Source organism: Lepus europaeus, chromosome 1 (genome assembly GCF_033115175.1).
Source record: "Lepus europaeus isolate LE1 chromosome 1, mLepTim1.pri, whole genome shotgun sequence".
NCBI classification, from domain to species: domain Eukaryota; kingdom Metazoa; phylum Chordata; class Mammalia; order Lagomorpha; family Leporidae; genus Lepus; species Lepus europaeus.
This window is the reverse complement of record NC_084827.1, coordinates 52,547,643-52,572,813: the sequence shown is the minus strand read 5'-3', so window position 1 is coordinate 52,572,813 and position 25,171 is coordinate 52,547,643. Positions and strand designations below refer to the sequence as shown.

Below are 25,171 nucleotides of genomic sequence, written 5' to 3'. Positions count from 1 at the left end.
AGATTCTGCCTTCAAGGTGCTTTCATTTTAGTAAGGATGTTCAAGAATTGTTAATCTTAGTGGGTAAATACAGTTCCATATGAGATTACTATAGAAGCTGTCAAGCTGTAGGATGGTTATTTAGGCAATGTCTCGTACATACAGAAATGAAAACTTGTTTGCTTTAGCATGCTCTTTTGGTGAAAGGTCATGGAACAATTTTAATTTGTAACCAAGTGGTACAGAAAATAGTTCTTTAAACCCTTTTAATTGTTGGCTAGTGCAATGACCTTGGCTGTGGCAACAGACTACCCTAAGATTTTCATGGATCACATAATAGATCTTTATTTCTGGCTCATGGGTCTGTAGATTCACCATCATCACTCTAGGATATGTGTATGTTTCAGTCTGCTCTGTAGAGCAGCGGTGGCCTGGGATATGTTCTTCTCCTTGGTGGTGGTGGGACACAATAGGGTAAATGGAAACAACAAGCACCCCTTAACATCCTCACTTCAGAACTCCACTATCCTGTCCACATTTCATTGTTCAAAGCAAGTCACAGGGCTAAACATAGAGTTAATGAACAGAAGGATATTCCACCCACAAAGAAGCCATGGCAAGGACAGGGAGGAAGGGAGAAATGTGAGTAAGAAAGTACACATATCTTAGCCACTGTGATTCCAAGGCCATATGGTTGATTTCAAGAATCATTTAAAAATTTGTAGTTATATTTGAGTTCACCTAGGATGATCCTAGTTTTTGGACCCTTATTCAAGACTGACAGAATTGCAAAGATTGAAACTCTGAGTCACTTAAATCTGTACTGGATTGATACATCTTAGATGTCTTTAGGTTTGAGGTAGCCCAGGATCAGTTGGATCATCAATTTAGAGTGAATTTTCTTAAAGAACACTCTATAACTTGCAGTTGCATGCATATATTTGGGAAAATCCAAGGAATGAAAGATCATATCTCATGAAAGGGACATATATTACCAGTCCTTTGGGTTTGTTGAATCAATACTGCTACAGTGACATTGGAAATTCACTCTGTGTGACAAAGTTGCTTGTAAGAACTTTTTAGGTCTTTCCAAAATTCTGTTGGCAAGTAAGGGGAAGCTTTTTTTATTTTTAATTCTCTCTTATGAGAAATAATTCTTTTTTAAATAAAATTACTCAGAGATTCTTTTTTAGGTTATGTGTTTTCTGATATTAATTTACAGTTCATTAAGTATCTGACTAGAAGGGTAGTAGTGACCAAACATGGGGAGTCCCAGTTAGATGAGAGTCAAGTTTTTCATGATACAGTGATATATTTCAGTGAAAAATAGAATTCAGTTTACAAAACACTTGATTTTTTACAAGCTCACAGAAACATCCATTTTATTGGAGGAGGAATTCCTTTTGCGGTGCTTGGCACACGATAAATGCTGGCACAGATTGCTGGTTAATGATTATTCATACTGACCTGTTCCCCTCCTGTGCACATGAATCACTTCTACTGGTTGCTGAAAGGTTACGTGTGAAAGTAGATGTATTTTTTTTAAGAAGCATCACATTACTTGACATTAATTTAATTCGGGAAATGAAGACTGATATTGCATACAGTTGAAACTACAGAGGGAATTTATGTAGGTGGAATGCAATTATTCAAATTAGAACTTCAATGGCTTACAGAGGCTTTTAGAGTAAAAAGGTACTGTAGGAATAGTTTAATGACCTCGCACCAAAGTTTTAAATTTTATTTGATTGAGATTGCCTGCAGCAGGGTCACTGGTTCTGATAAAAGGTATATGCTTTCCACACTTATAATTAAGATTTAAGACTTTAAAAAGTAAATGAAAGAAATCCTTTTGAGCATCATATCTTATTTTGTTGCAATTGCTTCATCATTTTTATGTAGTATGTGTAACATTCTCCTTTCTCTATTTTTGCATAGCCAGAGGAGGAAATACTTGAAAACATTACCTCACAATACCATCTTCTAGCCCAGATTTCAGAGATATTTTTGTGGAGAATATATTAGAAAATTAAAGAACATGAGAGAAAACAATTTAATCAGCACTAAGATCTTTATTCATCAGTAACCCATATCCATTGGTTTGAAATTGTCTTGACTTTCAGCCACCTGTGTATGATCTTGAGAAAACTGGTTTGTAATAAGCCTCTTAGAAGCCTACCTGGCTTTTTGTAGTCATTATCTCGTTTCCTGCTGAGTTGAAAATTAAAAATTCTGTCAAAAAAGCAAGCAAAGAGGCTCTTTTTCTCTCCCAGTCTCTCTCTCTCTCTCTTTTTTTTTAATTTTAACCTATAGTGAGCTAGATGATTATGAATAGTCATTGTTGGTTGTAACTGTTATTTTGACATTCTGAGAAACTGTAGACGCTGAAGACAAGGGATATATTGTGATTTATGTACCAGCATTTAAGATAGAGCTAGAGAGGTTTATGTTTCCTGCTGAATGTGCACTTCTAGGATGCTGGCAGCCACCTGGCACACATTTCCTCCCATGCTGATTCTCTGCATTCTTGCTCCCCTCAGTCTGCTGGGCTGATGTTGAAGGAAGAAGCCAGGACTTTATGATAAGATGCTTTATTTATTTGTGTAATTCCTTCCTAAATTACCTATGGCTCAGAAATCTCACCTGAGGCTTTTACCCCTCATGTGTTACGAGATTCTGTGCACTTCTGTAAGCAGTCATTAATACAGAATTCAAATAGGTTCATTTGTGTTTGCAGCAACAAACATGTGACCCTGAAACAACTGGGGTAGGTGATCATTTTGTTATATCCCTTCTTGGATTTTTCTTTACTCTTAATGATAGAATAACTGTATCATTCTGTTTTTAATAGCCAGGATTATATTTGTTATTTAAACATTGCATTTTTGTTTAAATGTTGGAATAATTTTAGATTTACACAAAGGTTGCAAGAGTGTACAGACAACTGCTCAGAGATACCAGTTTGCAATATTTTACCACACTTATTTCATTCTCTCACTCTTTCTGTCACCTTCTCTGTCTCTCAGTAGTTATGTATGTATGTACACACATGTACATTAAAGCACGTATGCATGTATCCACACACACGTGTGCATATGTATGTTGATACATACAGGAGCATTCTATTATTGCTATTCGAGAGTATGTGTTATGCACTGTACCCCTTTAACACTTAATCCTTCTAGAAAATCTTCCTAGGAGTGTCCCTAGGAATAGAATGGTGCATTTATGTTTATCTTTTTAAGAAATTGCTACTCACCATGGCTAAGGAGACTGGGCTGCTGACTACACCACTGTGTTTGCATCCTGCCTCTCTTGTCTCATCCTGTTGCTGTAGGGTGGGGACACTGAGCTGTACGCTGGGCCCTCTGTCACCATGGTATGGGGCATATTTTCTCAATAAAAAATGGTTTCTCTTCTGCAAGTAGAGTAGGCTTTCTACAGGCTCCCACCCCGTCGTGATTCCTGTTGATAGATCCAGGCTGTAGGCTTCTTCAGTGCCTCATCTAGGTATCTGGGAGGAAGGAAAGCCCAGGGCAGCCACCAGGGTGTCATTCTACATTTGTTTGTTATGTGCAGGGTGTTTTAGCTGGGAGAAAGAACCAGTGATGAGCTCCACTTTTGTCCTATGCTACACTTTTTTTTTTTAAAAAAAGATTTTATTTTATTTATTTGAAAGAGTTGCAGAGAGAGGTAGAGACAGAGATAGAGGTCTTCCATCTGCTGGTTCACTCCCCAGATGGCCATAACGGCTAGAGCTGTGCCGATCCCAAGCCAGCAGCCAGGAGCTTCTTCCAGGTCTCCCACACGAGTGCAGGGGCCCAAAGACTTGGGCCATCTTCTACTACTTTCCCAGGCCATAGCAGAGAGCTGGATCAGAAGAGGAGCAGCTGGGACTAGAACCGGCGCCCATATGGGATGCCGGTGCTTCAGGCCAGGGCTTTAACCTGCTGCGCCACAGTGCTGACCCCGCTACACTTTTTTAAAAATGACTTTTCCTAATGTCACATGGGATTTTCAGTTAAAAATAGGTGGAAGTGAGAGACCATTTCCAGGCCTGGACCATACACACTCCCTCTCCCTCTTTTTTTGCAGGCAAACTGGTAAGATAATTCTGGGCTGGTGTCCTGGTGCCCATGACAGTTTATGAGACCAGACACAATGGTGAGAGAAGAAATGAAATTTTACTTGAGTATAAAGGAAAGCAGAGATGCTCCCTATGAATGGGAGGGGCTGGTAGAGAGAGACAGAGCTGCTAGTGTATTTGTATGTCTTTAACATCTCTTCTCCAAAGAGCAAATGCAGTGGTTATATGTTAGTTATTGTGAAGTTAGGGATAGTCTTAATGGAACCTTTTCTAAATGGTTTTTGTGAAAAATTTAAATCTTGTTGTCTATTGGCAAATATTTGTTAAAATGAGTTTCCATTCTATTTTGTTTTAATGTGTATGTGCTGATTAGGAGCTGTGTGACGTTAGTCTGGCCTGCTTCTAGACCCAGGCTCCCTCACCTTCTGTGTGATTCTCCACGCATCTCACCCATGTAATGGCTGGATGCAGATGTTCTATATTCTTTTGTGAGCTGGATAGTCAGGTGTGGCCACAGGAGTGGAAAGAGAAGAGGCTCAGGAAAATAAAGCTTATTAACTCATAGGTCCTAGAGGCGGGGAAAGGCACAGCGGTTCCACACTGAGGAGACATCAAGGAGATCGAAGGCAGAAGTTGGGAGCGAGGAGAAAGCCTTAGGCCTGCGCCTTCATTGGAGTTTCTGCATGTAAGGTCAGGCAGGGCATGATGAGCAGCCAGCCTCTACACTGTAGGCATGGTCCCTGCTTGCTTAGTTCCTGGCCCTGGGGTGATGAAGGCAGAGGGATGTTGTCTCCTGGGGTGTGTGTGTGTGTGTGTGTGTGTGTTTGTGAGTTCCAGAGATTTCTTAGTTTACTTAACAAAGGCATGCTCCTGGCTGCAAACTTTGCTGTTTCTAAGAATTGGCTTGCCCTGAGGAATAATTTCTCACCAGCCGGAAAGTTTTTTTTCTTTAAAACATTTTTAAATTTATTTTTATTTATTTATGAGAATGAGAGAATGAGCTCTTTTGTCCACTTGTTCATTCCTCAGATGTTCACAATGGCTTGGGTTTGGCTAGGATAAAGCCAGGAGCCAGGAACTCAGGAACTCAGTCTAGGTATCCCGTGTGGGTGGCAGGAATCCAAAGGACTGTTGCCTCTTAGTATCTGCATCTGCAGGAAGCTGGAATCAGGAGCCAGACCCTCTAATTGAACATGGGAACTCTGATAATGGGACACAGGCCTCCTAACAGAGACTTTAACCACTAAACCAAACACCAATCACTGGAGAGGTTTTTCTTTCTCTCTTTCTTTCTTCCTTCCTTCCTTCCTTCCTTTCTTCCTTCCTTCCTTCCTTCCTTCCTTCCTTCCTTCCTTCCTTCCTTCCTTTCCTCCCTCCCTCCCTCCCTCCCTCCCTCCTTTCTTTCTTCCTTTCTTTCTTTCTTTCTTTCTTTCTTTCTTTCTTTCTTTCTTTCTTTCTTTCTTAATAACATCAGAATTTACATGACTTTGTGTACACACACACACACTCACACAGATACTTCTCTACTTATAATGGGGTTATGGCTCCATAGACACATTGTAAATTGAAAATACTGTGAATCACAAATGATTTTAGTGCATCTAAGCTACTGAACATCATAGCTTAGCAATACAGTGTACTGTGGAGGGTTGATTATTTACCATTGTGATTACATGACTGACTGGGAGCTGGATTGTGAGGGTGTCATACTGCATATCACTAGGTCAGGAAAAGATCAAAATTCAAAGTGTTACTTCTATTGAATGCATGTCATTTTTGTATCATCATAAAGTCAGATTGTTCAGTCGAGAACCTTTGTGTATGAATATATACATACATACATATATACATACCTACACACAGCATGGCAGAGGATCCAGCTGACCTTGAGGCCACAGAAGATGGTAATTGTATGAGGTTGAAGGAACCTGGATTTTTGAATGACTGTGTGGAGTAAACCCATGCAGTACTGTGTCATTGCATTGAGCTTTCGGTGTTGTTTTCACTGGTGGTTAGCCTATGTTGAGCATATAACAAGACTCATTATTATGCCATTCATTTCTGTTTTTTCTTATGCTCCCTTTAAGGCTAAATTCAGGTTCTGACTTGTTCGTACAACTTTTCTTAAGGTATTATTTACTTGTTTGAAATCCTACAGCATTTTAAGTTTAACTTATGGTTACAAGCTCTTTTGTATTGTCCTGTGGTTATTTCATGGGTTAACACTGACCCTACTAGTAAGCTTCTAAGAGAAAGGAACTGTATTCCTCTCACCTACCCATTCAGAGAGATGCTGAATAAATGCATATTAATTTGTTCTTTGAAGCACTGAAGTGCCTGAATAATTAAACTCCATAGAAATATGATAACATGAAATGATCATCATTAAATTTTTTTCCTTAGACTTTAATGATGTTTCTGCATTGTTCTCCTTCAAACTTTTTAGTGGTGTGATGAAACCATCGTTTTCTTTATGACAGAAATTTTCAAATATTTTTGCCCATGACTCACATGAAGTAATTATACATACACATGAGACTGAAGTTTCTTATAATGATACTTAAACCAGAATTACCATCATTGTGCACAGTGCCCTCTGCTATTTTCTCTTCTGGTTGCAGCCCATTAAACTGATTCCATGGCTTGCTTATTGGTTGTGATCTGCAGTTTGTAAAACGTTTCTTTATTGTTGGAGGGACCTGAAAGGGTTGAAGCAGCTCAAACTGAACTGTAACTAGGGCTGTGGGGCATGGTAGCTCTTGATTCTGAGGTTTCAAATGTGAGCTTCAAACAGTAGGTGCAAAGTGAAGAATAAGAGTCCATAGTCTGTCCCTGTTCTGAGAAACTGCTTTTGTATTCAGTGGGCCCTTGGGCCTTTAAATTTTTTTTTAAAAAAAATGTTTGTTTACTTATTTGAAAGGCAGAGTAGCAGAGAGAGAGAGAGAGAAAGACATGTGGAGAGAGAGATCTTCCATCCTCTGGTTCATTCTCCAAATGGCTGCCACAGCCCAATGGGTCACTCTGAAGCCAGGAGCCTGGAGTTCCATGTGGGTAGCAGGGGGCCAAATACTTGGGCCATCGAAAGCAGAGTAGCTGGTACTCGAACTGGCATTCAGTTATGGAATGCTAGATTTACTGGGTGCAGCTTAATCCCACTGTGCCACAATGCTGGTCTCAGGCCTTTTTGATAACATTCCCTGGCATATTTAATAGTGAGGACTCATGAACCCTTTTCCAGACCCATGAAATCAGTATAATTTTATGATGACCTTGGAATCTGCATCATAACAAGCTCTGTTAATGCTAAAGTTTGAGAGCTATTTCCTTACAGAGAACCTCAAGTTTGAGTTGAAGGCAAATTATTTGGGGGGGGGGGCATTGTTAGATAGTCATTGTTTTTGCTTGAAATATCCTGATTGCCTTTTTTGTTAAGTTTTTGAATTATTACTCTTGTATATTTTAAAAATACATATTTTATTTCTTATCCTTTTGCCTGTTAAATTATTCACTGTATATTTGTGCTAGTTTTTGGTTGTTTCTGTTATACCAATGATCATATGTCTTTATATGTCATTTAAATTTTTTCATACTGTAAGTTTTATTTCTTACTTCCTAACTTTATTTTTCTATCTTGCTCCTAATTTTTCAAGTACTTGTTTTCTAATCTGATTTTAAGAGTGTTTAGTTAGCTTGGTTTTTTTTTTTTTTTTTTGAGAGGTAGAGAGAGACGTTTCCTATTCAATGGTTCACTCTCCAAATACCTGCAATGGCTGAGACTGGGCAAGGCTGATGTCAGGAGCTGGGAACCCAGTTAAGATCATCCATGGGGGTGACAAGGATCCAAGCACTTGAGCTATTGCCTGCTGTCTCCTAGGATGTGCGTTAGCAGGAAGCTGGAACAGGAAGCAGAACCAGGACTTGAACCTAGGTGCTCAGATATGGGATATGACTGTCCTAACTATTAGGACAAATACCCACATCCCCTTCCCCCTTTTAATTTTTTTTAAGTTGGTTTATTTAATTGTTTTGCCAGCAAATATTTCTTTTCTTTTTTTAAAAATTTAATTTTTCTTTTATTTCTGTAGCTTTTGAAGTGGCCAACAGGAAGCACTATCATGAAAGTGTGAGCTGAATGAATAACCTATTGACTTAGCATGGGAGATGTATAGATTTTCATAATGATGGCTCCTTAGTGAATTGGGCCTCCCATGATGTGTGTAGTTTCCTCCCATATAGACTCTGGACATATAAATTGTGCCAATGAGACTTTAGGAAATACTGCTGTTCTAGAACATGGTAAGTACCTATGAAGCTGGAACATGTACCAACTCAGGCTATCCTGAGATATTGGAGCATAATGAAGCATCTTGGCCAGATGATCGTAGCCACAGGATAACTTCCAAAGAGACCAGTAGTGGATCTGTCCAATTAAGTGAAGCCTAGTCTGCAGGATCATACATAGATAAACTTTGCTTGCTCTTTTAAGAAATAATTTTGGACTTATTTGTTAAGAAGCAATAGCTAACTGTAACAAAAATTGCTGTCATTAGTGAGATGGGTACTGTAACAAAACCTAAAAGATGTGAAGGTGGTTTGGGGGCTGGTTTGCAGTTGAGGACTGGAAAAGTGATGAGGGGATTGTTGGCAGAGGCCAGGCAAATGACCAACCAGAAAACTGGTGAAGAAACTTACTGGAGAAATGATGTTACTGAGACAACAGAAACTTACAATGTAGAGAGTATACCTAATGAACTTAAGGATTTTACTGAGATTTCCAGGAAGAATATTAAAGTTGCTGGTTTGCTTCTATACCTTTGTGTAAGGCACTTGGCGAGAAATGAACCTAAAGCAAAAATAGAGAAATTATAGAGTGTCTGGGCTGTGCTGAAAAATAATATTGTTTTTCATTTCTAGTCTCTAGCAGGGGAGATTCTCAAAGTAAGAAATGGCCTAGGGTAAAGATCAAATCAGGAATGGAACTTTTCTTAAGACTCCGGATAGATTTAAGGTGATACTTAGTAGATATTTTTAGACAAAAGAGATTGTGAGACACTTAAGGTCTTTGTGCCTCAGCAGCCTGACACTTCCAAAGTACAGAAGGTCTAGTTTGAAAAGAGTTGTGGACATGATGTTGGGGGCAGGATGGAATTAACTCCAATTCAGTTAATAAGAAGTCTGCACAGTTTTAAGGGAGTTGAAGTAGTTTTTACTAAACAGGATAGTCATTTTGGATCAGATCCCCAAAGCACAGGAAACAAGCAAACTGAAGAAAGCGAAACTGAAGAACTTCTACACAGCAAAGGAAATGATCAACAGAGAAAAGAGTGCACAGATTGGGAAAACATACAACCTATATATCTGACACGTGGTTAACATTCAGAATTCATAAGAAACTCAAGCAAGTCAATAGCAAAATCAAAACCAAAAAACAAACAAAAATCCAAAGCACCCAAAAAGCCCAACCCAAATAACCCAATCAAAACAATCAGCAATAGATCTAAACAGACGTTTCTCAAAGGAAGACATTCAAATGGCCAACAGATACATGAAAAAAAAAAAGTCTCAACAACAAATCAAAATCACAGTGAGATGTCACTTCATTCCAGTTAGGTTGAGTATTATCAACAGACAAAAAATAATGAATGCTGGCAAGAATGTGGAGTAAAGGGGACACTTGCACACTGTTGGTGGGAATGTGAATTAGTACAGTTATCATGGGAAACAGAATGGAGGTTCCTCAAAAATTACAAATAGTATGATCGTATGATCCAGAGATCCTACTAATGGGTATGTGTATCCAAGGGAAATGAAATCAGTTTGTCAAAGAGACATCTGCACTCCTAGGTTTATTATAGCAGTATTCATAATAGCTGAGAAATGGAAACAACCTAATTATTCATCAAGTGATGAATGGTTAAATAAAAATGTGATACCTATACACAATGGAGTGCTATTCAATCATAAAAAAGATTAAATCTCATACTTTGCAACATCGTTGGAACTGGAATTCATAATGTTGAGTGAAATAAATCCAGTGCAAAAAGATAAGGACTGCTGGATCTCACCAGTATGTGAAACCTGAAAAATTGATCCTATAGATGTTACAAATATAATGGTGGTAATCAGAGCCTAGAAATAGTAAGGGGGATGGCAGTGTGGAGAAAGGTTGATTAATGGGTACTAAGTTATAGTTACATAGGAGTAAGATGTTCTGGTGTGAGGCTGGCATTGTGTTATAGCAGGTAAAGCTGTCACCTGCAATGCTGGCATTCCATATGGGTGCTGGTTTGAGACCTGGCTGCTCCACTTTCAATCCAGCTCCCTGGTAATGTACCTAGGAAAGCAGTGGAAGATGGCCCAAGTGCTTGGGTCCCTGAACCCATGTGGGAGGCCCAGAAGAAGCTCCTGACTCCTGGCTTTGGCCTCGTCCAGCTTTGGCTGTTGCAGCATATGGAAGATCTCTCTCTTTATCTCTGTATGTCTCTTCCTTTCTCTGTGTAACTCTGATTTTCAAATAAACAAATCTTACTTAATTTTTATTTTATTTTTTGACAGGCAGAGTGGACAGTGAGAGAGAGACAGAGAGAAAGGTCTTCCTTTTTTCTGTTGGTTCACCCCCAGTGGCTGCTACGGCCGGTGCGCTGTGGCCAGCGCACCACGCTGATCCTAAGCCAGGAGCCAGGTGCTTCTGGTCTCCCATGCGGGTGCAGGGCCCAAGCACTTGGGCCATCCTCCACTGCACTCCCTGGCCACAGCACAGAGCTGGACTGGAAGAGGAGCAACTGGGACAGAATCCGGTGCCCCAACCGGGACTAGAACCCAGGTTGTCAGTGCCGCAGGTGGAGGATTAGCCTATTGAGCTGCGGCGCTGGCCTTATTTAATTTTTTTTAAAGATTTGTTTATTTATTTGAAAATCAGAGTTACACACAGAGAGCAGGAGATGCAGAGAGAGAGAGAGAGAGAGAGAGATCGATCTTCCATCCAATGGTTCACTCCTTAGTTGGCCGCAATGGCCAGAGCTTTGCTGTTCTGAAGCCAGGAGCCAGGAGCTTCCTCCGGGTCTCCCACACAGGAGCAGAGGCACAAGGACTTGGACCAACTTCTACTGCTTTTCCAGGCCATAGCAGAGAGCTGGATGGGAAGTGGAGCAGCCAGGTCTTGAACCGGGGCCCATATGGGATGCCAGTGCTTCAGGCCAGGGCTTTAACCCGCTGCATCACAGCGCTGGCCCCACAAATAAATCTTTAAAAAAAAAAGATGTTCTGATGTTCTATTACATGGTAGGGTGACTACAGATAATGTGCTTTATATTTCTCTAACTAGAAGAGAGGAATTTGAATGTTTCATCATAAGGAAATGTTAGATAATTGAGGAGATAGTTGTCTCTGATTAGACATTGCACAATGTATACATGTATTGAAACATCAAATGATACCCCATAAATATGTACAATTATTATGTGTCAGTTAAAAATGAAAGAAAAAAACATGAAAACAACAAGGATGATCAATTTAAAAAGAGGTTTCTGGGTCCTCAGCTGAGAGCATGGGATCATTTATTTTTTTAAAAGGAGCAGATCTTGGAGCTAAAAGCCCAGAGGGAAGAGCTAAACCATGAAGAACAATGAATTAGGGAATCCTTCCAGACGACAGGAAAGGGTATTAAAAGAACATTCCTGTCCCTCGGGTAGGAGGCCCTGAGAGCAAATGCTGCTGAGTTTCACACTCTCCATGGATGAGTGACTTCTGTGTTTCTCCCATTGCTTTTTGGAATCTTATCATAGTTGTCTTCTCCCTGTTCTATTGTCTGTTCAGTTAATTTGTCTTTTTACCTTGTAAGTCTCTGCATCCAAATGAACTGCATTTAGACACTGGAGAATCTTCATCCATGATTGGACCTGCTGCATGTCCTGAGTTACTGGACCTTGTGCTGTTGTAAAATTCTGAGAGCCCTTTGGGGCTCAAGGGGAGGTTACATGTACATGTGGCATGTGGGAGGGATATGGTACACTGGGTCCAGAGGACTGGCTTAAAAGGTATAATGTTGGTTGTATTAGTGGCCCTCCCTCACTTCAACCTCCATGAATTAAGCCTCTTGGCTTAATTGAGAACTGAGAAGTCCTCTTCTATACTGGTTCTTGACTTGGCCATGTAATTCTCCTTGGCTCTTTAGCACATTGGCAGACGGAGGCATGCTGGGTGCTTGCACAGCTTAGCTTATCCTCTTGGAACACTGCTGCTTACATGAGGGCTGCTGCCTGGCTGATCTCAGCTACACTCACTACCGTCCTAGCTGCACATAGCTGGAAGTGCAGAGTCAGTGAGCCTGCTAACAGTTGATTTTTGTTTTAAGTTTTAGAGTATTTTTGTTTTATAGCAGTAGATGAGCAATGCAAGAACTATATGCTTCTGTCCCTTTCACATGCCCCAGTGCTTTTCAGTTCCTTTTCATGGGCTGTTTGTTTTCTACACATTTGGACCTCTTGGTTCTCATAGCTTTGATCCACATAATTCCAGGGGCCTATGGATCAAAATTTCTGTTGACACACATTTGTACATTTGTACCATTAGAATGGTGACTTTTCTTTTTCTTTTGAATATGATGTGGCATCAAGTTCAGTGACAAGGAATTAAAGGATCTGAAACCCGTGGTGTTACTGCCACAGATCTGTCCACAGATATTACATAAGGCATGTGAATAGATTGCCACATCAGTATGCCTGTCAGTGACTTTGGCCTTTTAGGAATTATTTGCTTCTGGGGAAATCAAGCAGCCTCCTAAAATCTTTGAATCTTTGTTATTTTCAGAACCACTTCCTTTCTTTTGCTACATATCTTGCTACTAACTTTTTTTTTTAATGTATTTTTTTTTATTTATTTGAAAGGCAGAGTTACAGAGAGAGAAGGAGAGACAGAGAGATCTTCCATCTATGGTTTACTCCCCAAATGGCCATAATAGCAGCCGGGTCTGGGCCAGACCGAGCTTTCTCCAGGTCTCCCACATAGGTATACGGGCCCAAACACTTGGGTCTTCTTCCATTGCTTTTCACAGGCACATTAAGAGGGAGTTGGATTGGAAGTGGAACAGCCAGGACTCAAACCATATGGGATGCTGGCTTTGCAGGTGGTGGCTTTACCCACTATGCCACAAACACTGGTCCCATCATTTATATACCATAGGGTTTAACCATTGCTAAATCATGGCCAAGTCAGTTGCATGTTATTGGTACAGGATTTTTCCTTTTTCTGTGTTTCTACTTTCCATGGTTTCAGGTTACCCATGGTCACCCATCATCTTCATAGTTTGATGGTCCTTCTGATGTATCAACAAGACATCAACAGAATGTAGCTTAATGCCAGGTCACAGTGCCTGTGCTATTCATCTCAATTTATCTCATCCTGTCTCATCTTAGATCATCACAAGAAGAAGAAGGATGAATGCAGACAATTAGGTATTTTAAGGACAGACTATGCTCATATAACTTTTATTACAGTGTATCATTATAGTTTTTGTATTATATTATTAGTTATTATCAACCTCTTACTGTGCCCAATATATAAATGGAACTTTATAATCGGTATATATAGAAAAAAAAGTATATAACAGAGGTCATGGGAAAGTTTATGGAAAATGTATATTATGAAAAACTATGCATAAATTTCAACTTTTTTGCATCAAGTTAAATTTATCTTTTAATTCCCTTTTCTCATGTACTTCTTGAAGTCTACTTGTATAAGGTTTGTTACCGTTGACTGGTAGGAACTTGGAACAAATCTCTGTGCATTAAGGGGTGCTTAAGAGGGGACCACTGTATTGAAATTGGCTCAGTTATTCACTGTTACAAATAATGCATGATGGGGCCGGTGCCGTGGCTCAACAGGCTAATCCTCTGCCTAGCGGCGCCGGCGCACCAGGTTCTAGTCCCGGTCAGGGCACCGGATTCTGTCCTGGTTGCCCCTCTTCCAGTCCAGCTCTCTGCTATGGCCTGGGAGTGCAGTGGAGGATGGCCCAAGTCCTTGGGCCCTGCACCCCATGGGAGACCAGGAGAAGCACCTGGCTCCTGCCTTCAGATCAGCGCGGTGCGCCGGCTGCAGTGTGCTGGCCGCGGCAGCCATTGGAGGGTGAACCAACGGCAAAGGAAGACCTTTCTCTCTGTCTCTCTCTCACTGTCCACTCTGCCTGTCAAAAAAAAAAAATTAAAAAAAAAAAAACAAATAATGCATGATGGACACCTTTGTACATTTGTCTTTGCACATATTTCTAATTATTTCCTTAGGACAACTGTTTACATATGACCTTTTGAGGTTCAAGTATAAGATCACTTTAAAGACTTCAAATACATTTTGACAGATTACCTTACACATAGTTTGTAAAAATTTTCAGTTCTACAGGTAATATATGAAAGTGCCTATAAAACCTTGATGTATCACTCTATAGTATAACATACAGTTAAGAATAAAAGAATGAAAAATCACTTAATCTACCTCCAAATAAGTTAATATGATATAGGTCTATGTTCATTTTTCTTTTATTAATATATCTTGAGTGACCTGCTTTATAAAGACAAATCAAGAAACATAAACTATCTATGGAAATAAACATTATTTTTATTTGAATCAAATTTTGCAGAAAGAGTAAAAGAAGGAGGAAATACACACTCCAGTTTTATGTGGAAGATACTGAAAAACCTTAGGTTTGTCATTGAGAGGAATAAAACAACATAGTCATTATCAGAAAGGCTCCTAAAGCTCTTTCTGATTAAAATGTTATTAGGGGGCTGGTACCATGGTATAGTGGGTAAAGCTGCTGCCTGCAGTGCTGGCATCCCATATGGGCACCGGTTCGAGTCCCGGTTGCTCCACTTCCGATCCAGCTCTCTGCTATGGACTGGGAAAGCAGTAGAAGATGGTCCAAGTCCTTGGGCCTCTGCACCTGTGTGGGAGACCCAGAGGAAGCTCCTGGCTCTTGGCTTTGGATTGGAGCAGTTCCAGCCGTTACAGCCATCTGGGGAGTGAACCATCGGATGGACGACCTCTCTGTATCTCTGTCTCTCTCCCCTCTGCCTCTCTGTAACTCTAACTTTCAAATAAATAAATCTTTTTTTTTTTTTTTAATTTTTGACAGGCAGAGTGGACAGTGAGAGAGAGAGACAGAGAGAAAGGTCTTCCTTTGCCGTTGGTTCACCCTCCAATGGCTGCCGCGGCTGGCGCGCTGCGGCCGGCGCACCGTGCTCATCCGATGGCAGGAGCCAGGTGCTTTTCCTGGTCTCCCATGGGAGATAGCACCAGGCTTTCCTCTGGGGGAGCCTCTGGAAGCTGGAGCAGCAGGTGTGATCAGCCCATTATTCTCTGTGTAACAAAGTGTTAGATATAGCTTAGATTTAGTATGAGTTGGGACTAAATATAAATTTCCTGAGCTGCTTTGTTATTTGAATTTATTTCTTTTATCACTTAAGTGGGAAATATATGTGACTTTAGCTTTTAATAATCTAGCCAGGTTAAGGGCTCAATAGTCAAAAGTTTGAATACATTTTTGAATGAAATGGATATTCGTTGTATGAGGACAAGTATTAAGGAATATAGGGGAGGCTGGTGCTGCTGCAGTGCTGGCATCCCATATGGGTGCCAGTTCGAGTACCAGCTGCTCCATTTCTGATCCAGCTCTCTGCTAATGCACTTGGGAAAACAGTGGAAGATGGCACAAGTGCTTGGGATCCTGCACCAGCATCAGAGACCTGGAGGAAGCTCCAGGCTCCTTGCTTCAGCCTGGCCCTGGTCATTGTGGCCATTTGGTGAATGAACCAACTGATGGAGAAGCTCTTTCTGTCTCTCTCTGTTTTTCCCTCTGTGTAACACTGACTTTCAAATAAATAAATATGTATCTGGAAAAAAATAGGAATATAGGTAATAATATTCTTTATGTGTGAGGAATACCCCCCCTAGTTTTTTGATTAAAAATTTTGATCACCTTGAAAAGTTACTTATTTTATTTTTTTAGTGGGGCAGGGGTGGGGTGGGGGGAGAAAGAGAATCTTTCATCTGCAGGTTCACTCCCCAAATGCTTGCACAAGGCACAGTGGGGGATGCAAAAGCAGAGGTTCATTTGTTACCAGCCGGCTGGGACCCCCCTACCCGCACACAGCCCTTTAGCTGTGCACAGGCAAAAGGCCCCTTCGTTTGCATAAGAGAGGTTTTTTTTTTTTTTTTTTTTTTTTTTTTTTTTTTTTTTTTTTTTTTTTTTGACAGGCAGAGTGGACAGTGAGAGAGAGAGAGAGACAGAGAGAAAGGTCTTCCTTTGCCGTTGGTTCACCCTCTAATGGCTGCCGCGGTAGCGCGCTGCGGCCGGCGCACCGCGCTGTTCCGATGGCAGGAGCCAGGTGCTTATCCTGGTCTCCCATGGGGTGCAGAGCCCAAACAGTTGGGCCATCCTCCACTGCACTCCCTGGCCACAGCAGAGAGCTGGCCTGGAAGAGGGGCAACCGGGACAGGATCGGTGCCCCGACCGGGACTAGAACCCGGTGTGCCGGCGCCGCAAGGCGGAGGATTAGCCTGTTGAGCCACGGCGCCAGCCAAGAGAGGTTTTTATAGCCTCACACTTGCAAGGGTGCAGGTCATCTCCTACATAGGTTACCTTCTTACTCTCTATATGGCAAGGTACTGGGACCTAACATGTACAGTGGTTCATTTAAACGTATAGGCTATATACGTTATGTGGCGGGAAGGCCACACAAAGGGGATGGCACGGGGAGGCACTGGTGGGAATCGCCACACAAAGGAGATGGCAAGGGGAGTCACTGGAGGGAAGCATTGGGCCATAAATTCCAGGGGAGCTGGTGAGGCGCAGGAGGTCATAAATTCCAGGGGAGCATAGCAGGCAAGCAAGCAGCCAGAGTACAGAAGACTCCAACTCCTACAGCATCAGCCAGTGCTGAACCAGGTTGAAGCTCGGAGCCAGGAACTCCGTCCAGATCTCCCACATGGTGGCAGGAACCCAAGTACTTGAGCCATCATCTCCTGCCTCCTAGGATACCCATTAGCAGGAAGCTGGATTAGAAGTCCAGGAGCTGGGACTGAAACCCACACTTTGATTTGGGATGCCGGTATCCCGTGCAGGGAATTTAGCACCATGTGAGACAAATCTGAGGACTCTAGAAGCCGTGCAAGTGACAGCCCTGAATAGCGGCGGGGGGATGGAGGGGGAGTATTTTGGACCATTTCATCCACATTCTTTCAAAGGTATGGCAGTCTTCAATAATAATTCTGTAATCAGAACATATGTTTATTTTTAATTGTACACCATATATATATATTTTGATTAATAGTTTCTCCCTGATCATGTCTTTAAAGTAATGATTCTCCCTGCAAAAATCTGAGGGCTTTCTGATGGTTCCTCATGCCTGCTCCTGGAGTCATCTTATTTAAAAGCACAAATCTTTTTATTTTTTTTTTAAGATTTATTTATTTATTTGAAAGGTAAAGTTACAGAGAGGCAGAGGCAGAGAGAGAGAGAGAGAGAGAGAGAGAGAGAGAGGTCTTTCATCTGCTGATTCACTTTCCAGATGGCTGTATCGGCCGGATGTGCTGATCTGAAGCCAGGAGCTAGGCATTTCCTCCAGGTCTCCCACGGAGGTGCAGGGACCCAAGGACTTGGACCATCTTCTACTGCTTTCTCAAGCCATAGCAGAGAGCTGGATTGGAAGTGGAGCAGCTGGGACTCGAACCAGTGCCCATATGGGATGCTGGCACTGCAAATGTAGGCTTTACCTGCTATGCTACAGTGCCGGGCCCAAAGCACAAATCTTTTTTTTTTTTTTTTTTTTTTTTAACAGGTGGAGTTAGACAGTGAGAGAGACAGAGAGAAAGGTCTTCCTTCCATTGGTTCACCCCAAAATGGCTGCTACGGCCGGTGCGCTGCGCCAGTCCGAAGCCAGGAGCCAGGTGCCTCCTCCTCATCTCCCATGCAGGGTGCAGGGCCCAAGCATTTGGGCCATCGTTCACTGCCTTCCCAGGCCACAGAAGAGAGCTGGACTGGAAGAGGAGCAACTGGGACAGAACTGGTGCCCTAACTTGGACTAGAACCCGGGGTGTGCTGGTGCTGCAGGTGGAGGATTAGCCTAGTAAGCCGCAGCACTGGCTTCCCATTTTAAAATCCAAACTCCCCCTTATCCCTCCCACCTCTCCAAAATTTAAAAAACATAATTATTTGAGAAGTAGAGTGATCCCATTAGTGGCTCTTTCACAAATGCCCACAGTGACTGTGACCAAAACTCTGAGACCAGAGCTGAGAACTCAATCCAGGTCTCCCATATAAGTGTCAGGGACTTGGACTTGGCAGGAAGCTGGAACTGGAAGCTGGAGCTGGAAATTGAACCTAGACACTCTGATATAGGCTATGGCTACCTAGAACACATCCACCCAGCATCTTAACCACTAGGCCAAATGCTCATCCCTGTTAGACTCTAATGTGTATCTTTCTATATATGTGTATGCTTTATTTTTTTTAAAGATTTTATTTATTTGAGAGGTAGAGTTACACACAGTGAGAGGGAGAGACAGAGAGAAATGTCTTCCATCCATTGGTTCATTCCTCAGTGGCCGCAATGGTTGGAGCCAGGAGCCACGTACTTCTTTCCGGTCTCCCACACGGGTGCAGAGGCCCAAGGTCTTGGGCCATCTTGTACTGCTTTTCCAGGCCACAGCAAAGAGCTGGATTGGAAGAGGAGCAGCTGGGACTAGAACCAGCGCCCATATGGGATGCCGGCACTGCAGGTGGAGGATTAACCTACTGCACCACAGCGCTGGCCCCTATCTGTGTATACTTTAAAAATGAAACTTTAAGCCATATAATGAATATAACATTTTCATAGATACTTATAACTAAATATTTGCACATGTTGAATTTCTTTGGATTAATTCCCAGAATTAAGGCCAAAAATAAAGGCATGTTGACTTTACTTGCTTAAAAGAAATGAAGAAACAATTCACCAAGACTTTTGAAATGAGGGGCAGAAGTTTCTGCTTGAAGATTTCCAGTTTTAGTATTTAAAATGAGAAATGTGCAGAGCAATATGTGAAAAGGCTTAATTTCTTGAGTCTTTCGTGAAGAATACTGTATTTTGTTTCCCTTTATTCTGTTATTGCCGCCATCATCCTCATCATCACACTTGTTGACTGCTACTCTGTGTCATGCACTATGTTTAGAAATGTTTTTATCATTTAATTCTCATGGCAACCCTGTGAGCTAGGCTGTACTGCATCCCCCATTGTATAGATGAGGAAATGAGGTTTAAAAGTTTGGAAAGATTTGCTTAGGGTATTATGACTAATAAGAAAATAGAGCCATTTGTGTATGTGCGTATGCCAAGAATGTTTTCATAGATGTGTACTAATTGTACTAATCAGTACAAATATGTGAGGTACGGTGTGATAATTTGACACATATATATGATGCTTCATGATCACTTGAACACAACTTTCTGTTTTATAGCTAGAGCTATTCAGATTTCTCCAAGTTTGATTCCTGACCTTCATGATCCGTGGTATAAGCAGAAGAATAGATAGAGTGTGAGAATTCAAGTTTTTGAACAAAAGAAGAGCAGTGCAGGTGTTTCACTTGTTCTGTTCTTTGTTGGTAACCCCAGCCATCAACAGTGTTTTTCTCCTTCTGGCTGGAACTCTGCTTGACTACTGCCAGGAACAACCTATGTAGTCACTCACATTGAGGTGCAGGTGGAAACTCCTGGATTTAATATGCTGCGCTCAGAAAGCTTTCTTATTTTAAGGGGTTATAGTTTTGAAAATTTATTTTTCTTTTATTTGAAAGGTGGGGAGATGGAGAGATGGAGAGAGAGAGAGAGAGAGAGAGAGAGAGAGAGAGAGAAAGGATTACACAAATGACTACATTAACTGGGGCTGGGTCAGGCTAAAATCAGGAGCCCTGGACTCCAGACTTACCATGAGAGTGGCAGACTAAAATGAGCCATCATTGTTGCTTCCCAGGGGCCATGAACAGGAAGCTGCATCTGAAGCAGAGCCTGGACTCAAATCCAGTCACTCTGATATGAGATGTGGGCATTCTGAGCAGTGTCTTAACCCTTGTGCAAATGCACCCTGCCCCACACTGGCCACAAGTTCGTTATAATTTTGATGTCATATCTGGGAATCTAGAATTTAGAATATTAACAATGTGAAAAGAAAACATAGACACTGTTCATATCAGATTATTAATTTATGACTTTTAATTTAGATTTGCTATATATAACTTTTTTGATTTGAAGAGATTTTTTTTGTTCTGCTTGAAGCATACATAACCATTTCAACAAGGATAAGTGAGATATAGAACTTTTAAGTAATAACATTGTTTTCTAATTTTTCTAAAATAACATAATCCAAATTAGGTTTTTTTTAGTTTTCCACCTAAAATTTTCACTTTGAAGTTAATGAATTATTTTCTTCTCAAAAGTAGTTTTAGAAAACTGAGAAACGAAAGTATTCTTTTTAAAAATTTTAAGAATCAAAGTTCAAAAAACTGATTGTTTTAGAGTGTTGCTGGAACAGTTTCCTAGTCTAAGAAAGTTTTTGTTTGGGCTGGTGCTGTGACGTAGTGGGTAAAGCCACTGCCTGCAGTGCCTGCATCCCATATGGGCACTAGGTTTGAGTCCAAGCTGCTATACTTCCAATCCAGCTCTCTTCTATGGCCTGGGAAAGCAGTGGAAGATGCCCCAAGTCCTTGGGCCCCTGCACCCACATGGGAGACCTGGAAGAAGCTCCTGGCTCCTGGCTTCAGATCGGCACAGCTCCGGCCATTGTGGCTAATTGAGGAGTGAACCAGCGGATGAAGACCTCTCTCTCTGTCTCTCTCTCTCTTTTCCTCTTTTTCTCTCTCTGTGTAACTCTGACTTTCAAATAAATAAATAAATATTTTAAAAAAAAAAGAAGAAAGTTTTGTTTATAATGTGTTGCTCATAAATGTTACTTGCATTGATAAATTAACAACAGTTATTTTTTAAAATCAATTTTAATGGTTATTTTTTCTTTGGGATTTCTTTTTTTGTGTGTGTATGAAAGATTTTATTTATTTATTTATTTATTTGAGAGGTAGAGTTATAGAGAGTAAGAGGGAGAGACAGAGAGAGAGGTCTTCCTTCTGTTTGTTCACTCCCCAGATGGCTGCAACGGCTGGAGCTGTGCTGATCTGAAGCCAGGAGCCAGAAGCTTCTTCTGGGTCTTTCACACGGGTGCAGGGGCCCTAGGACTTGGGCCATCTTCTGCTGCTTTCTCAGGCCACAGCAGAGAGCTGGATTGGAAGAGGAGCAGCTGGGACTAGATCCCGTGCCCATATGGGATGTGGGTGCTGCAGGCGGAGGATTAACCTACTGTGCCATGGTGCCAGCCCCAACAATATTTATTCTATTGTGATATCATTATTTAATTATGTGTAATTATTAAGTACTGTAAAACTGTCTTCCTAATGCTGAAATTGCCTAACTTGATAAGACAACAAAAATTTTTCTTCTGTAGTTATCTGGAATATGCGTTCATTGAAGGAAATATATGCCATTGCTTAGATAATGCCCATTGCTTAGGAACTATTATATTTAAATATGCTTTTAATGACTTTCAATATTTTAAATTTAAACTATACCCACTGTCTGGGATTAGGCATCTAGCAGTGGATAAGGCATGGCTCCTGCAATTGTGAAGCTTACCCAGGAGTGAAAAAAGTCTTTCAGCAGATAACTGTGAATTAGTAAGTTTACCTAATTTGCTGTGGGATCACAGATGGGGGAATAATTAATTTAACCTTGTTGGGGAGAGGAGAGGATAAAGAAAACTCTGTGCTTCCTTTATGAAATCAGGATCTTCGAGTGAAGATTCTAATGTTTTACTGCTTGAGATTACACATGCCTTCTTCTGGGGCCCCTTCCCTCCCTTCCCTTCCCCTCCACGTAAATTGGTTTTTTACAATGGCCTTACCTTTGGTTTCTAGCAACTAACATTAGAAAAATTGGGAAGATGAGTGATTCTGTAGGGAACAATAAATGTGAGTGTCAAGATTTGGGCTTATAGGGATTTATTAATGCCCAGTCTTGGAGCAGGATATGATTTTGTAATTTCTTCAAGGGAACTGGCTGTTTTTCTTTTCTTTTTTTTTTTTTTTATTCCGAAGTTCCAGAGGAGTGGCTATCTGAGAACAAGGATTTGAAAGATTGAAAGATAAGTAGAATATACCTAGTGGGGAAAAGGCATCCTGGGCAGGGTTAGAAACTGATGCTGACTTAAAGACTTCTAGGGTGGGGGATGGAGTGGAGAGTGTTACAGCATCCCCCTTATCTGTGTCATCCCAAGTCATCCAGTGGATGTTTGAGACCAAGCATTGTATGCAACTTAATATGTACTATGTTTTTTCCCATACATACATAGTTGTGATACAGTTGAATTGATTAGGCACACTATGAGAATAACAACAACTGATAATGAAGTAGGACAGTTATAACAGTATATTGTAATAAAGTTTTGTGTATGTGGTCTCTTTCTTTCTCCAAGTATGTAATTGTACTGCGCTTGCTCACCCTTCTTGTGATCATGTGTCGATGTGATTGTGATGGTACAATGGCACCTGTGATGAAATAAAATAAGGTGAATGATGTAGGCATTGTCACATTGTGTTAGGCTCCTGTTAAACTGCTTCAAAAGGAGGATTGTCTGCTTCAGGAAGTCCTGGATCTTGGAGCTATGATGATGTTGGGTGGGTCATATATGTATTGTGGACTTGCTGGACAAAGAGATGATTCCTCACACCACTCGGAATGGTATACAATCTTTTTTTTTTTTTTTAAAGAATTTTCTTTTTTTAAAATTTTATTTATTTGAAAGAGTTACAGAGAGGGGTAGAGATAGAGAGGTCTTCCATCCTCTGGTTCACTCCCCGAACAACTCCCTGCAACAGCCGATCCGAAGCCAGGAGCCAGGAGCTTCCTCCGGGTCTCCAACATAGGTGCAGGGGCCCAAGCACTTGGGCCATCCTCCACGGCTTTTCCAGGCACGTTAGCAGGGAGCTGGATGGGAAGTGGAATAGCTGGGGCTGATACTGGCACCCATATGGGGATGCTGGCACTGCAGGCCAGGACTTTAACTCACTGTGCAACAGCGCTGGCCCTATGGTATACAATCTTACACTTAGGAATTATTATTTTTTTCTGGAGTTTGTGATTTAGTATTTTTGTACTTTTGATTAATCATAGGCAACTGAAACTCCAGAAAGCAAAACTGTGGATAAGGGGAGATTAATGTGCTGTTAACTCTGGAAGGGACTACAGAAGTATATTTATTGGTGGGGTGAATGGACTAGGGTCTTTGTTTTGGCCTTATTAACTTGGAAAATACTTGGGAATTCACTAATTGATTTTTTTGTTCCATTAAAATACATTCATTACCTTCAAACTGTCTAGGCCTCAAGAATAGACATGAGAAATAATTTCTTCTCAGAATGCTTCTAAACTCTTGGGAAGAGAGACAAAGATTAATGCACACTTAAATGTGCTATTATAGGGATATCCATTCGGTCCAGTGGTTGAGGCACCACTTGGGAAAATGTGTCCCATACTTGAGTGCCTGGGTTAGGTAGAGTCTTGGCTCTGCTTCTTCCAACTTCCTGCTAAAACACATCCTGGGAGGCAGCATGTGATTGCTCAAGCACTTAAGTCTCTGCTACCAGTGTGGGATACCCAGATGGAGTTCCATGTTCCTGACTTTGGCCTGGCCCAGCCATGGCTGTTGTTGGCATTTGGGAAGGAAATCAGTGAATGGAAGACCTCTTTCTGTCAGGAGGCTCTCTCTCTCTCTCTCTCTCTCTCTCTCTCTCTCTCTCTCCCCCTCTCTCTCTCTCTCTCCCTCTCTCTGTTTCTCTGACTTTTGTCTCTCTCTATGATGATTGGTGTTTCAAACATGATGATGGTAGAGAGGACAGACAAGATGTGTCATAGATGAAATACATTATGATATAGAAAAAACCTTTTTAACTTGGTGACTGGTTGGATGTGAAGTAAGATGGTACTAAGATTTTAAGCTGCCTGGGAAAGTGGTCCATGGGACAGAAGATAAGGATGGAAGTTTTTTATTTGGTATGAAATGATGGCACATTCTATTTTAATTTTGATGGATTCTAAGTGAGATAGTCAAGTGAAATGACTAGCAGGGGATTTAGAACTAATAATTTAGAGACAGATTTAGGCATTATCACAGAAAGGCATTGGTAGAAACCTTAGAAGATTTCGATATCTCCAAGGATGGCCAGTAGTTCTTGGCTGTAGAAATCTGGGAAGTCAAAAATAATGTCATGGTAATAGTATGTAGACATTCTGATATCTTGGCCTATGCTTGCTTTGTAGCAAATCTGCAAATAGTTCCAGGAATCTTTGAAGAACATTGTCCCAGGAACTGGCTTTTGCCTGGTGCTTGCCATTTTTCTCCATTCTGCCTTAGTTGCTGTGGTTAGGTCTCCTCTTGCTGCCACCCTTCCCCTCTGTGAAGGTGGAAAGCCCCGGTTGTTTGGCACTTTTTCCATGAGCACAGCAATGACTACTTCCCATGGTGTTGCACCAGTAGTGACAGAACTCTCTTAGATGTTCTTATTATTTTGTCCCACTGTTCTCACCTTAGAGCTCACACTTGTATCCATGGACTTTGTCTGCACTTGTCAAACGTAGTTGTATTGACCTCATGGTTTCCACATCAACTTTTTTGTGCCTAGATAGTTCTTGACATTCATCTGACTTCTTATACAACACGTTTCTGAATTTAGACTCCATCACTCCTTAGGCACAGCTAGACTTTTGTGAGTCTGAGGGTGAAGGCCACTTTTAAGGCTCAAATGTGTACCAGGACCTTTGGAACATGCTCCTTTGAGAAAAGAGAGGTTAGGGTCGCCCCTACATTTTTTTTTTTTTTAATACTATCTCATCACTTGTATCTTCTCCTCCTCCTCCTGCTTATTTGCTCTCTGCTCCTGATGGGACAATGATGCGTCCTGCTTTGGAATTAGATTCCATCTCAGTATTCTGTTCAGAAGTTTGAATCTTTTCTTTCTCCTATTTTTAATCCTTC

General features: G+C 41.2%; 1 protein-coding gene across 1 annotated transcript in view; it reads left to right on the top strand.

Annotated features, from left to right (window-relative positions):
- Window positions 1–25,171, top strand: part of IMMP2L (inner mitochondrial membrane peptidase subunit 2) — a 1,077,920-nt gene that overhangs the window by 61,569 nt on the left and 991,180 nt on the right. The window lies entirely within an intron of this gene.